Here is a 13,129-nt window from a genome sequence, read left to right as displayed (position 1 = left end):
TGGTGTTTTGTACTCCTGGGACGTGTTGGGCTAATAGGAAGATTTTTAGTGGTATAGCCCATCTCCATATCTGCTGTGCTAACTGAGAGAGCTGCAGAGAGTGTGTCCCTCCTTGTTTGTTTATGTAATACATAGCTGTCATATTGTCTGTGCGGACTAAGACAGCTTTGCCTGACACTTGAGTTTGAAAAGCTTTTTGGGCTAGAAACACAGCTAGTAGCTTTAGGTGGTTGATGTGCAATCGCTTTTGTTGCGGTGCAGGAGGTGGGCTCCCCAGCCGGAGAGCGATGCGTCCGCTGTTAAGACTATTTGAGGAACTGGTTCTAGAAGCGGTCGCCCTTTGGAAAGGTTTTTGGTGTTCCACCATTGCAGAGAACGATGAGTCCGACCGTCTACCAACACTAGGTCTGTTAGTTGACCTTGAGCCTGGTTCCATTGTCATGCTAGGCACTCTTGCAGTGGACGCATTTGCAATCTTGCGTGGGAACTACGAATATGCAAGATGCCATCATTCCTATGAGCTGCATTAACAATCGAGCTGGTAGTGAGTGTTGTGGCTTGAATTTTGTTAGAAGAGTTTGTACACTTGTTATCCTTGCTGGAGAGGGATACGCTAGTGTTAGTTGGGTGTTTATTGTAGCGCCGAGATACTGTTGCATGTGTGAGGGTTGTAGATGCGACTTGTTGTTGTGAAGCAGTTGAATGGTAGCGTGGGTGTGTTGTACACACTGGCTTTTATGAGCTCGCTTTTATGAGCCAGTCGTCCAGATATGGGAAGACATATATGTGCTGTCTTCTTAAGTGTGCTGCGACTACTGCTAGGCATTTGGTAAACACCCTTGGCGCTGTTGTGACTCCGAATGGGAGCACTTTGAACTGGTAGTGCTGCCCGTCTAGCACGAATCTGAGATATTTCCTGTGCGCAGCGTGGGGGGAATATGGAAGTAGGCGTCCTTGAGATCTAAAGTGGCAAGGAAGTCGTTTAGCACCAGTAGTGGAAGGACCTGTTGAAGTGTGACCATATGGAAATGGTCCGACTGAATGTAAACGTTTAGAGGTCTGAGGTCTAGGATGGGTCTTAGTGATCCGTCCTTTTTTGGTATCAGGAAATACAGTGAGTACACTCCTTTGTTTTTGTGGTGCTCTGGAACTATCTCTATTGCATTTTTCTGCAGGAGGGATATTACCTCTTGTCTGAGCAATGCTAAATGTTCCTGTGACATTGGGCGCTGCCTGGGTGGTATGTTTGGGGAGGTAGATTTTAGTTCCAGACAATAACCTGATTGAATCATTTGTAACACCCACCTGTCTGATGTGATGTTTTCCCAGGCTGGCAGGTATTGTTGGAATCTTCCCCCAACAGGAGTGGAGTGGGGCGGGGGAAGAGGAAGGGAGTCATTGGGCATGGGTAGAGGCAGAGCGAGAATTGTTATTTTTACCTCTGCCCTTGTTGTTGTTACCCCTGTACCCACCCCTTTGGTAGCCCTTGCCATAAGTGGATTGTGTAGGGGCTTTGTATGAGGCTGAGGCTGTGTCTGAGGAGTATCCTCTGGTGGCACTTCTATAGGATGAGCGACGAAATGAACGTCTGGGAGCCTGCGACTGCAGGGCTCCCATAGATTTGGCGGTGTCTGTATCTTTTTTCATTTTTTCAAGAGATACATCCACATTGGGTCCAAATAGGTGTTGCTCATCAAAAGGTTGATTAAGAATGGCAGTTTGTACCGCAGGTTTGAATCCTGATATACATAGCCAGGCGTGCCTGTGTAGTAAGACGCTGGTGTTGACTGCTCTAGACGCAGTATCTGCTGCGTCGAGGGCACACCTGATGGAGGTATTTGTAATGCTTTTACCCTCTTGGATGAGTTTGTGTGCCCTATCCCTGTAATTATCAAGGAGGTGTGTCTTTATTGACTCTAATTTGTCATAATGTGCTCTATCATATCTAGCTAGCAATGCCGGTGTGTTGGTGATACACCACATGTTTGCTGCTTGAGACGCAGTTCTCTTTCCTGATGCGTCTAATAACTTAGACTCTTTATCGGGTGGAGCAGCATCACCTGATGTTTGGGAGTTTGCTCTCTTGCGTACGATGGAAACTACAAGCGAGTCTAGTGGTACTGGTCCCTTAATGTATGTTGGATTTGAAGGGGCGGGTTTATATTTTTTCTCTATACGAGGATTAATGATTCTAGTTCTGACTGGATCTTTGAAGACTTCAGAAGCGTGTTTAATTACTCCTTTGAGCATTGGTAAGATGGATGTAGACCTTTGTGCGTTATCAAAGTTATCCATCAGGAAGTCTTCGTCTACCGGGTCTGTGTGTATGTCTACCCCGTGATATTGTGCAGCCCTGTGTATTAATTCATTAAACCCTATGGTATCTTCCGGTGGGGAAGGCCGTGAGGGGTATAAGTCATCCTGAGGGACATTTGGGACATCTGGAGTGGTGTAATCATTCCACGGGTCGGGTGATCCTGCAGGTGTGTCTGGATCAGGCATGTTACCCCCCATATCATCAGAACTATCATCCCTATGAGAGGATGCTGGGGAATGCTGTGGTATGGGAGTTTGTGGTGATGGCATAGGTGGAGGAGAAGGAGTAGGCGGTCTTAAAGGCGAGGTAGCCATGTCCTTTCTCTTTGGATGCGGAGCTGGGGCTGGTTTGTCCAGTGGTCGCTTTTTCGGGGCCAAAAACAACTGTCCAGTGATTGAGTCTTTAGCCAGAGTCTTTTGAGCAGAGTCTGGATAATATACGTCTTCTGCCGGAGGCCGATCTGTAGGTGCTGGAGAATGTTTCGGCACCGAAGCGGCTTGCTTTGGTTTTTTGACTACGTCCTTTATCGGGGAGGCCGGAACTTTTTCTCGGCTCCGAATGTTTTCTCGGCTCCGAATGTTTTTTTGGTTCCGGATGTTTTTTCGGGTCGGGTGTTGTTTTCGGATCCGGTAGTTTCTTCTGATCCAATGCTTTTTTCGGTTCTGATTGTGTTTTGGAATCCGAAGGTTTACTTGGTTCCGACCTGGGTTTCGGTGCCGAAGAAGTTGTGTGTTTCGGTGCCGATGGTTTAGGCGTCGGCATAGCCGGCGTCGATGTCTTTTTTAGTGCCGGTAAGTTGGCGCCGGCACCATGGGAAGGCTGACTCGAGCCCGAGTCGCCTGAAGGCTTAATTGGCTTCTTCGCCGGGCCCGAAGGTGGGGCAGTAGAAGCGTAGTGTCGGTGTGCACCCGAGGGCGAGGGTGTGACCGGGGCCTTCTTTGGGGGTGTCGAGGAAGGGTTGAGGTCGACAGTCTTACTTACGACCCTTTGCGCTGGAGTGATGTCCTTGACATCCGAATCTTCTTCCTGTTCGGAACCGCTGTCGACGTCTTGTTGTTCTGGTCTTCCTCATAGATGTCGTCCGGAATGGAAGTTGAAGATCAAGCCATAGTTCTTCACGCTCTTCGGTCCCGGATATTCTTTTTGGAGCGGAAAGAGGCACAAGCTGAGCAGTCCTTTGCCTCGTGCTCCGGAGAAAGGCAGGTTACACACCTCGTGGAGGTCGGTGTGGGGAAACTTCAACCCACATTGAGGACACTTTTTGAAGGGAGTCCTTTCCATGAGCTGGAGTCGAGGCCTAGCTAGGCCCGAAGGCTGTCGACGACGACCGGAATCGAGGTATTCGACGTTGAAGAGTAGCGTCGAGTGGAGAAGCGTTCGAAACTTATTTTCTGAAAGTTGGTGAGGATTGCGCGCTGAAGGAATTCAGTTTCAACATGGAGCGCTGGAAACACATCCGAGCCCGGTGGCGGAAAAAAACAATCTGGGGATGGAGCCGATGACCATGCGCAGTATCATCCAAAAGAGGAGTCACCTATCCCGTGACTTCCAAAGACTTTTCTACAAAACAAACTGCAAACATCCGGGCCCAACACTAGGTGGCAATCTATGCATAGTGTGCAATCTGCAGCTCATATGCCTCGAACAAGGTGTGTAGGAAGGTGGCTACCTGACTATGGTTACCCCAAATTTTTTTGCCTTGTGTTTAGCTGGTTTTTGACTTAGTTGGCCTGGTTCCCTGCTAATCAGGGCCCCAGGCTATCTGCTCTCTCTGTAAAATGGATTCCATGTACCCTAGGTACATACCATAATTGGAAATGGACTCCTTGTCAGCCCCTGTACCATGCACTATAGGTGCTCAGGGCATAGGTGCCACCAAGGCCTACCAGGGGCTGCAGCATATCTTTTGCCACCCCTGGCTGGTTTTTAAATTGACACAACTGGCTGATCACTCAGCTGGGGCAAGGTGGTGTAATCACCCCTTGCTTAGATATAGTATACCTATATCTAAACCTATATCTGGACACATATAAACCTGTGAGCCACTCCTATGGCAGGCCTTATCAATCCTGGAGGCAGAGTGCGTGGTTTAATGTGAGATGGAGCTCTAGCATGAGCTGAGCCTGTCTGCAGCCGTCGGGAACAAATCCCTAAGCTGTTTCAGGATAATGCCATACCATATACTCTTAAGTGCATTATAATCCTCGCGATTATATAGCAACTCTGGTTTGGCCTTATCAAAACATGTCGTGTAAGGTGTCATACGATTTGGAATACTATCCCCTCGCCAGTTCTGGCGACGGGGATAGCATTCCACCCCTCTAGAGGGGTAAGACATGTTACTTTACTTAAATGCGGTTAATTTCTAAAAGGGCCTCAGATCCACAAAATGGATGCTTCTGCCACAGACACAAGTCTGACCCCCTGAAGCTGACCGAAACTCAGCCCAAGGGGCCTGGACAAAGGGTTTCCTGTCGCAGGGCGGTGTTACAACCCCACAGACAGGAGATAGTGGATTGTAGCAGGGAGGTTTGAAAGAAACCAGACACTGCCTGGGGAGCACAAGGCTGCCCCTTGCATAATCCGGCCAAACCGGTTCTGGGGCACTCCAGCCCCTGTCCCAGCGCGGCCAGGATCAAAGTAAGGGGGTGTATCCACCCACTTCCTGGGTCCCACCCATAGGAGGGGACCTAGCAGGTAATCCAGCCCCCCAGATTCGAATAAGAGGGGGAGCAGTGCCAATGCACTTCAGATTATCCTGATGAAACATAAGAAACGAAACTCTGGACCCTTCGACATCCTACTCAACGTAGAAGACTGAAGAATCTCCCTTGTGGTCAAGGAGTGACCACCCTGTGCAAACAGGCACCATCCAGCCCTCGACGTCTGCTTTGTTGCAGTTCCCGACGGAACTCGAGCGACAGAGATCGACGAGATCAAGCTTGCCTGCCTTCTAACAGCCCGATCCACAGTCCCTGCAGAGCTGAGACCCGTGGAGGCGACCGGAAGCGTGGAGCACGCCATCTTGGAAAGACCACGAGACGCTGACCGTGCAGCCCACGAGTGACCCTCGAAGCTGTACAACGGGGTTTGAGAAGCCCCAACCCTGAGCCACTCTTGCACCGAAGTTCAGCCCTCCACACTCGACGAGTGCTGCGTGGGGCCCTTCTGCTTCTTTTGACTCAACGCGTTCGCCAGTCCCTTGCCAGCTGGCTTGTGGCCCCTGTGCCGACGAAACTTGAAATTCGACTTGTGATTCTGGTTGCTCCAGATTTGCACCAGCTCCCCTGAAAAGGAGCCCCCACTCTGACCCTCCTGGTCCGAGTGTGAAGCAATCTACAAGTTCCGCGTGGATTGCTTTTGCCAAGTGTTGTTTGCTCCAATCTTGAAGCCGACAGCGAGAGCCTGCGTGGGACAGATCGTGACCTGCTCCTGGACTTCGTAGATGCCCCAGAGCCCACGTGACAGCGGAGAGAAGCTCCTCGACAACCACCTGATTGCGCCCGACATTGCCTGGTTCCGTCCTGGTTCCACCCTGGTCACTGCTGAGTGACCCAGACTCTGTCCCCTCTGCTTTCAGGTACTTTTCGACTTGAGTCCACCCTTGGACTCCACCGGACACTTCTCCTTCACCTCGCCTGCAGCCCTTTTAGCTCCAAGCACCAAGAGCCTGCGTGACGAAACCCGACTCAACTTCGACCCTGTGCACCCACTTCCTGTGGGTGAGGTAACATTGCAACGCCGGTGTTCCCACACTGGTACACACCTCTAGGGTCTGTGTCTTAAGTTTTGTTCCTCTAGGTTCAGCGGAAGTGTCCTTAAACTCTAACTTTGTAACTTTTACGCACCATTGGTTAACATTGATGCATGCGTGCACTTTCTGCACTGCACCCGAATCCCGCGGGCTTTTCCCGACTTCAGCATTGCTTGTCCCGACTGCTCCCAGCGATTCCCTAGGCCCTAGGCCTAACCTCTGATCGAATGGTCTCTCTTATACCATTTTTTTAGTATATGGTTTGAGTGGCCCCTTGTATGTGGTAAAACAGCTCGCTTAACACGACCTCTTAAGTTAAGCCTTTAGGCTGCTTAGTCCATCCTACCCCTAGGATAGCTTGTCTAATAAGGTTGACTTACAACCAGACACCATAAGGGATTATTTGGACTGATACAAGGTGGTTCCAGAATTGGAAACATCATATATCAGGCGAACTTCTCACATTGGTGAGCAGCGGTGCGGATTTGAGCTTGCTGTTGTTTTACCATTGCAATCTTTTTATCAAATTGAAAGATCACATCAAGTACCTCTAGGTACATATAAATCAAAAGCTTAGCATATTTAAGTTCTACTGAACTTAGTAGTTGTAGATTAAAGGGATTAGCACACCCTGACTACAACTCACTAGCAAGGTACAGTAGGGAAACACTTAGTGTAGGTAGGTGCATCACTTACACCACACTAGAGTCATGTCTGACACAGGAAAAGCCTCAGGGTCTGTTCCTGTGACAGTTGACCTTACCCAGGCAACTTCCAGCTATGACAAACTAACCCACAAAGACTTGGTTGCCTTGTGCATCTCAAGAGGGTTAAAAAGGGGCAGAAGTCCCACCAGTCCTTCCCTGATAGCCATTCTAGAACAGGATGACTTGGAAAAGGCAAATGCAGTTCCCTTAGAATCAGGAGATTGAGTGGACCCCACAGCCACTGAGACCACCCCAGAGGAGGAAGATGAGGAGGTAGAAGAGGAGGAGGACTCAGAGGTAGATGACCCTGAAGATCAGGATCAAGGGGTTAACCAGGTTGTAGTTGCCAGGCTTAACCAGGCCAACTTAAACCTACTGGGAAATGGAGAGGGCCAGCACCTCCCCAGATCCCACCAGAGCATTCTCCCAGGCAACAGAAGAGTGAGATCTCCATCAGCGGACTCTCATATTTCTAGTGCCTCAAGAGAATCTCAGAGAGGTATGACTGCTTCACAAAAGATAGAGCATAAGGCCAGGATGAGAGCTGTCAAACTCCAGATAGAGAGGGAGGAGGTAGCCCTGGCTCAAGCTAGACTTGCCTTGGCAAGAGAACAGAAAATGTGTGGCTTAGATGCCACTGGTGGCAGCAATATTCCTAAAGAGAAACCCAGGTCCTATGATAGTAGAAACCTGACAAAGATTGTGCCCCCCTACAAGGAAGGGGATGACATCCACAAATGGATAACTGCTCTTGAGAGAGCCTGCATGGTACAGCAGGTTCCTGAGGAACAGTGGGCAGCAATCTTATGGTACTCCTTTTCAGAGAAAGGGAGAGATAAGCTCCTCACTGTTAGACATGAGGATGCAAACAATTACAAAGTCCTGAGAAGTGTCCTAATAGATGGGGTTGGCTTAACCACTGAACAGTACAGGTTGAAGTTCAGAGACACCCAGAAGACACAGACACAGGACTGGACTGATTTTGTAGATTGTGCTACTAAGGCTCTGGAGGGTTGGCTACATGGCAGCAAAGTACATGACTTTACAGGATTGTATAATTTGATTATGAGGGAGCAGATCCTAAGTAATTGTCAGAACCAGCTCTTACACCAGCACCTGGTGGACTCAGATTTGACCTCTCCCCAAGAATTGGGAAAGAGGGCAGATAAATGGGTCAGAACCAGGATTAGGCCTAAGAATCAGGACAGTAACCAGAAGAAGGAGTCTACCAAGCCTCAAGATAAGGGTGGGGATAAAAGTAAAGAAAAGACTTCCCCAGGGCCCCAAAACTCCAAGAATGGGGGTGGGTCCCAAGACACTTCTTCAACTGAGAAAAAGCCTTATTGTTATGCCTGTAAACAGGTTGGGCATTACAAAACAGACACCTGTTGTCCCAAGAATAGCAATAAAGAAAATATACCTCCAAAGCCAGTTCCAACACCTCCTGTTACTGTCAGCAGTAATCCCCCAGGAAGTGGGAGCACACCCAGGAATCTGGGTGGGTTTACTTTTGGAGCACAGGTGAATCCTGGCCTATCCAGGTCCCCATCACCAAATAATCTTGTTTATGAGACTGGCATGGGGTTTGCCAACTTCTCTGATTGCCCAAATATCTTGAGCAAATATAGACAAGAACCCATCATCAATGGTTTGAAAGTTGAAGCCTTTAGAGGCACAGTGGCTAGCATCACCATGGTGGCTGACTGCATAGTCCCCTCTAAGCAACTTTTACCAGGTGCCACATACCAGGTAACAAACATTGATGGAATCCAGACAAATCATCCCATGGCAGTAGTAAGTCTCAGCTGGGGAGGTGTCACTGGCCCAAAGAGAGTGGCAGTGTCATCAAACTTGCCTGTGGACTGTCTACTGGGTAATGATTTAGAAATCTCAGCCTGGGCTGAGGGTGTACAGGAAACCCATTCTAGAATGGTAAATTCCAATGGAAAGGTTAGTGGGGCTGTAATGGCTACAGCCCCAATTCAAGATGTCCTTCCTGAAAAGGTTGGTAGGGCTGAGCAACTCTCTGCCCCATCTTTAGCAGAAGCTCTTCCTGAAAAGAATAGCAAAGCTGTTATGATAACAGCAGAAACTCAAACTGAGTCTCCTCCTGAAAAGGTTGGTGGGGCTGTGATGGCCACAGCCCAAACTCAAACTGGTATGTGTGTTGTGAAGCCTGAAATGATGGATAACTCCACACAAACTGAGAGCACAGAGGAGGGTGAGAAATCTCCCCCTCACCAGACTTTAGGAAAGGATCAGCCTCCTCAGGGACCTGATCTTACCCCTGATGAAGGAACTGCCCCAGAGGTGGTTGGGCCTAGCCTGACAGAGCCTCTGATGTCAGTGGACCCTTCTCAGGTGGGACCCAGTCTGGAGCAGGTAACCTGCCCCTCTCTACCTTGCCTTAGTCAGCCCAGGGCTGCAGAGGACAAGAAGGACAGTGAGACTCAGAGGGCCCCCTGTCAAATAAAGCACCCCCATCAACAGATTAGGGGCACCAAAACTAGTAGCCCTAGTGAGGTGAAGACTTTAAAAACTCCTGAGGGACCCCCCTTAAAAATAGTTAGGGACCTCCCACAAATGGATTCTGTTGGGCACAGCCAAACCTGGGACCCAAAGGGCCCAAACCTGAACTGTCCCTCCAGCAAGCCACACAGAGGGACCCAGCCTCCAGCTTTAGGTAGCCAGAGGTTGACCCTGAGAGCACAGTGCAACTCAGTTGAAGAAAGAAAGGCACACATGGTGGAAGATAATTGGAGGAAGCTGAGCCCTAAATTAGTGGAGCCTCACTTCAATACTCCATATCCAAACCAGCCTTTAACTTTGCATAAACACACCCAAGGTAGTGATTCCCTATGGTGGAGACCCTCTAATACCCCAAGGGTGAGGGACTGCTTAGTGGACCATGAGACAGGGGGTACCCATGCTAGTGCAGGTACTTCCTTATATGGCCACTCAGGCAATATAGGCTTACCTGGCCAAGGATAGCCTTATCTCCTTTCGTTGGGGGGGGGGGGGGGGGGGGTATGTAGGAAGGTGGCTACCTGACTATGGTTACCCCAAATTTTTTTGCCTTGTGTTTAGCTGGTTTTTGACTTAGTTGGCCTGGTTCCCTGCTAATCAGGGCCCCAGGCTATCTGCTCTCTCTGTAAAATGGATTCCATGTACCCTAGGTACATACCATAATTGGAAATGGACTCCTTGTCAGCCCCTGTACCATGCACTATAGGTGCTCAGGGCATAGGTGCCACCAAGGCCTACCAGGGGCTGCAGCATATCTTTTGCCACCCCTGGCTGGCTCTTAAATTGACACAACTGGCTGATCACTCAGCTGGGGCAAGGTGGTGTAATCACCCCTTGCTTAGATATAGTATACCTATATCTAAACCTATATCTGGACACATATAAACCTGTGAGCCACTCCTATGGCAGGCCTTATCAATCCTGGAGGCAGAGTGCGTGGTTTAATGTGAGATGGAGCTCTAGCATGAGCTGAGCCTGTCTGCAGCCGTCGGGAACAAATCCCTAAGCTGTTTCAGGATAATGCCATACCATATACTCTTAAGTGCATTATAATCCTCGCGGTTATATAGCAACTCTGGTTTGGCCTTATCAAAACATGTCGTGTAAGGTGTCATACGATTTGGAATACTATCCCCTCGCCAGTTCTGGCGACGGGGATAGCATTCCACCCCTCTAGAGGGGTAAGACATGTTACTTTACTTAAATGCGGTTAATTTCTAAAAGGGCCTCAGATCCACAAAATGGATGCTTCTGCCACAGACACAAGTCTGACCCCCTGAAGCTGACCGAAACTCAGCCCAAGGGGCCTGGACAAAGGGTTTCCTGTCGCAGGGCGGTGTTACAACCCCCAGACAGGAGATAGTGGATTGTAGCAGGGAGGTTTGAAAGAAACCAGACACTGCCTGGGGAGCACAAGGCTGCCCCTTGCATAATCCGGCCAAACCGGTTCTGGGGCACTCCAGCCCCCGTCCCAGCGCGGCCAGGATCAAAGGAAGGGGGTGTATCCACCCACTTCCTGGGTCCCACCCATAGGAGGGGACCTAGCAGGTAATCCAGCCACCCAGATTCGAATAAGAGGGGGAGCAGTGCCAATGCACTTCAGATTATCCTGATGAAACATAAGAAACGAAACTCTGGACCCTTCGACATCCTACTCAACGTAGAAGATTGAAGAATCTCCCTTGTGGTCAAGGAGTGACAACCCTGTGCAAACAGGCACCATCCAACGCCTCGACGTCTGCTTTGTTGCAGTTCCCGCCGGAACTCGAGCGACAGAGATCGACGAGATCAAGCTTGCCTGCCTTCTAACAGCCCGATCCACAGTCCCTGCAGAGCTGAGACACGTGGAGGCGACCAGAAGCGTGGAGCACGCCATCTTGGAAAGACCACGAGACGCTGACCGTGCAGCCCACGAGTGACCCTCGAAGCTGTACAACGGGGTTTGAGAAGCCCCAACCCTGAGCCACTCTTGCACCGAAGTTCAGCCCTCCACACTCGACGAGTGCTGCGTGGGGCCCTTCTGCTTCTTTTGGCTCCAAGCGTTGGCCAGTCCCTTGCCAGCTGGCTTGTGGCCCCTGTGCCGACGAAACTTGAAATTCGACTTGTGATTCTGGTTGCTCCAGATTTGCACCAGCTCCCCTGAAAAGGAGCCCCCACTCTGACCCTCCTGGTCCGAGTGAGAAGCAATCTTCCAGTTCCGCGTGGATTGCTTTTGCCAAGTGTTGTTTGCTCCAATCTTGAAGCCGACAGCGAGAGCCTGCGTGGGACAGATCGTGACCTGCTCCTGGACTTCGTAGATGCCCCAGAGCCCACGTGACAGCGGAGAGAAGCTCCTCGACAACCACCTGATTGCGCCCGACATTGCCTGGTTCCGTCCTGGTTCCACCCTGGTCACTGCTGAGTGACCCAGACTCTGTCCCCTCTGCTTTCAGGTACTTTTTGACTTGAGTCCACCCTTGGACTCCACCGGACACTTCTACTTCACCTCGCCTGCAGCCCTTTTAGCTCCAAGCACCAAGAGCCTGCGTGACGAAACCCGACTCAACTTCGACCCTGTGCACCCACTTCCTGTGGGTGAGGTAACATTGCAACGCCGGTGTTCCCACACTGGTACACACCTCTAGGGTCTGTGTCTTAAGTTTTGTTCCTCTAGGTTCAGCGGAAGTGTCCTTAAACTCTAACTTTGTAACTTTTACGCACCATTGGTTAACATTGATGCATGCGTGCACTTTCTGCACTGCACCCGAATCCCGCGGGCTTTTCCCGACTTCAGCATTGCTTGTCCAGACTGCTCCCAGCGATTCCCTAGGCCCTAGGCCTAACCACTGATCGAATGGCCTCTCTTATACCATTTTTTTAGTATATGGTTTGAGTGGCCCCTTGGCCTCATCCTAAATTGTGCAACTTTGTATGTTATACTGTGCTTTTGATTTAACGCTTGTGCCCCTTTATTCATAAAGAATACTGGGGATTGTTTTTAGTAATAAATACATATATTTTTATAATATATACTTGTGTGGTGTCCTTTCATTTGATATTACAGGATTGTATGTGGTAAAACAGCTCGCTTAACACGACCTCTTAAGTTAAGCCTTTAGGCTTCTTAGTGCATGCTACCCCTAGGATAGCTTGTCTAATAAGGTTGACTTACAACCAGACACCATAAGGGATTGTTTGGACTGATACAAGGTGGTTCCAGAATTGGAAACATCATATATCAGGCCAACTTCTCACAAGGTGTTACAATGTGAGTCAGCGATGACCAAGAGGTTACATGGAGAGCCAGTGATGTATCGGGGTGTGCTGGGTGAGTTACAGAGGGAAGCTGTGATGTACTGAGGGAGGAGTGATGTAAAGGGATGAGCAGGAGGAGTTGCAGAGGAAGGCTATGACCCTCTGCAACCACTGATGGCCCATTAGTTCACAGCTAAAAATGGGAGAGGTGTTAAAGAAGGAACCACTTATGGCTTCAGGGGAGTGGAATACAACAAAGCTAGGATTATGCTGATTTTTAAAGAAGAGAGAAGGTTTGGGGTTTAACAGAAAAGGTAGATGAGAAACACAGCGAACTATATGGATGGTAGAGGGTAGAAAGAGATAGGTGAGCAGCAGGGCAGGTAAATGGATGTATAGTGGTTTTACCCTGGTAGTTTGAGAGCAAAGGAAGGGAGCAAAAGTTAGCTAGAGATGTATAAGAATTTAGATAAAAAGCAAGAAAAGAAAGGAGACATTGATGGGGTAAGAAATACAGCATGGGGCAAGACTGGGTCACAATGGGAAACTGGACCAGCGGCAAAGACTTTAGACACAGCAAGAGAAAATAGA

The 13,129-nt window shown here is 49.5% G+C and overlaps 1 protein-coding gene across 2 annotated transcripts in view; it reads right to left on the bottom strand.

The window, feature by feature from the left end:
- SETD1A (SET domain containing 1A, histone lysine methyltransferase) overlaps positions 1-13,129 on the bottom strand; it is a 1,239,111-nt gene that overhangs the window by 586,246 nt on the left and 639,736 nt on the right. The gene's annotated exons all lie outside the window — the stretch shown is intronic.

Source organism: Lissotriton helveticus, chromosome 7 (assembly GCF_964261635.1).
Source record: "Lissotriton helveticus chromosome 7, aLisHel1.1, whole genome shotgun sequence".
Lineage (NCBI taxonomy): Eukaryota > Metazoa > Chordata > Amphibia > Caudata > Salamandridae > Lissotriton > Lissotriton helveticus.
The sequence above is the reverse complement of the archived record's forward strand: the minus strand, read 5'-3'. Positions and strand labels throughout refer to the sequence as shown.